Here is a 2869-nt window from a genome sequence, read left to right on the forward strand (position 1 = left end):
TTGGGCTGAGTCCATTTTTATGTCCGGTATATGCAAGTTTGTAGTTTGTGTAGTATCTTGGTGCGCAACCTATGGATGTTGTAATTTGCCAGTATTGACTAATGTATCAATACCATTTGTATCCACTATACCCATGGCTTCCCGTTGTGTTAGCTGAAACACTCATCCCGTGGTTGCGAACTTAACATGGAAAAGATTGTGGTTTGACATTAACATTTTTTAGCCTTTGAAGCCATTGGATGATGGTATGTTGATTCACCGCCTTGTCTGGAGTATTTGAACATATCCAGAACTGTCATTCTTGATGCCGAGCTTGTTGCCTTCAATGATGTGCTCAGATTTGCCAAGGAAAATGCAGATATTGACTCTGTAACACTCTCTCGTGGATCATGGTGACTGCAAATCCTCTGAGGGGAAGCATCATTGAGGACTACAGGTTATTGTTCTGACCCTTGCAATGCGCCCTCGATCTATCATAGGGAGTGGAATCTAGCTGTGGATTGTCTTGGCACATTCTTGACCTCTTGTCAAGAAAGTTCTGTGCCTATTCGTGTCCCCTTGTAAAAACTAGTGTGTATTTTTAACTAGACTCAGATATGTATCCATACAGCTCTCAACTATGAATTTACTAACTGAACGTAGGATGAAGTAAGTGCAGGTTGTCTTTTATTTCATCCATTTGTAAGCACGTGAGACTTACCTCAATCTGCAGGCGTAGTTGTCTGTTCTAATGGTAATCGGGTTCCTTCATAGTTCTTAGCTAGCAAGTCATTTTGAGAAATGTCTTGTTGGCCATTTCAAATGTTTCAAGAATATATTAAGCGAAGTAACTTTTCAGTTCTATTCGACTGTTTCCAGCTGTGTTGCTTACGTCTTCTGTTCTCTTTTTTTGTTGGCTCTAAAATCTTCATTGATGGATACGCTTCTATTCCATTTCAGAACCTGTATGATTTACTAAGGTTTCTTTTATTTTTGTTTAATTGAAGGTTTGAATCTCAATCATTCAAATTTTAGCCCATTAAGTTCATTTGTATTTTTCCTTTACTGCTATTTATGAAAGCTCTGATTTCTTATATCTTGTAGGGAGTTCTAAAATTATATAAGGTGTTATTTATTTAACGGAAAAGGGCCAGAAATGCCCTTAACGTATTAGAAATGGCTCAAAAATGCTCTTCTTCCACATATGGGTTCAAATTTGTCCTTAATGTACCGTTAAGGGCCAGAAATGCCCTTAACGTATTAGAAATGGTTCAAAAATGTCCTCCTTCCACCTATGGGTTCAAATTTATTTTTAATGTTATTTTTAGGTTTAAAATGTCCCCCTCTTAACGGAAAGATGACATGGCATTGATGAGCATTTTAATTGATTATGTGGCATTTATTTAATGGTCCACATAGATTTTTTCTAACTCAACCCAAAAGATTCGATCCATCTTCTAATAACCCGATTTTTTTTAAAAATAACTCAAGTTTCTGGAAACTCATTGGCATTTGTCTCTTTTGTTCCAAGTAGAGTTTTTTCCTCTTCTTCTCCCTTTCTTTTTTGTCCATATGCTTTTTGAGTTCAGTTTTTATATATTTTAGTTCTAATGTTTTGATACTAATTCTTTATCTTAGTTCTTTTAATTCTCTGATTTCAATTCTTATAATTTTCTTTTTTAGTTCTAATATTAATGTTGCTTAATTATAGTAGTTGTTGTGTTGGTTAATTTGTGTTTAATGTATGGAAAATTGATAGACTAATTTGTGTTCTATTATGCTGATGGAAAATGAAGGAAGAAAGAAAAGCAAAGTAAGAACCTTATTTGAAACAAGAGATGCTGGGTTGGGATACCGAATTTTTTGCTGGTGAAAACAAGATGAATGTTCATCTACTCATTGTTGCGGCCTGAAAGGATATTTTTATTGTGCATGTGAAAAATTTTCATGGATTATTGCAAAAGGAGAAAGTAAAAATATGACATTGATCCGACCCATCGGGTTATTAGAAGATGAGTCGAATCTTTTGGGTTGGGTTAGAAAAAATCTATGTGGACCACTAAATAAATACCATATGTTCAATTAAAATGCTCATCAATGCCATGTCATCTTTTCGTTAAGAGAGGAATATTTTTAAGCTTAAAAATAACATTAAGGACAAATTTGAACCCATAGGTGGAAGAAGGGTATTTTTTAGCTATTTCTAATACGTTAAGGGCATTTCTGGCCCTTAACGTTACATTAAGGGCAAATTTGAGCCCATAGGTGGAAGAAAGGCATTTTTGAGCCATTTATAATACGTTAAGGGCATTTCTAGCCCTTTTTCGTTTATTTAAGGGGGAATTACACATAAATATAACCCACACACATACATTGCAACCAAGTGGCCTATATTTAATTTTGCAAAGCTATAGCCCAAAAATAATAGGCTAAGATTCAACATCCAACTCCAAATAAGTTCACAAAATTACTATTAAATTTTTTTTTTAAAAAAAGTGCTCAAGCTTTTAATCTAATCTTCGAATTAGTACTGTGGCTCAAATATTAGTTCAACAAACCAAATCCATTTGGGCGGTAAAAATTAGATTTTTAAGATAATCCACTATTGTTTAACAAGGCTAAATAAGTGGGTTTAAATTTCGAATATGGTTTTATGAGAAATTTGGAGTGGATGTTCTTTAGACTTGTCAGAAATAGTATAAGGAGATTGCATACAAAATTTGAAGTCATTTAATAGAGTTTTGGACTGGTTTTCAACAAGAATTGCAACTAAAAATCATGAAAGAAGTTCGTCTACAGATGCTTGTATAAAGCTATATAATAGTGTATAAGAGGTGTTTATACACCCATATATAATATTATACATTATTATACAAAAACTGACTTCGTC

Source organism: Nicotiana tabacum, chromosome 9, assembly GCF_000715075.1.
Source record: "Nicotiana tabacum cultivar K326 chromosome 9, ASM71507v2, whole genome shotgun sequence".
Lineage (NCBI taxonomy): Eukaryota > Viridiplantae > Streptophyta > Magnoliopsida > Solanales > Solanaceae > Nicotiana > Nicotiana tabacum.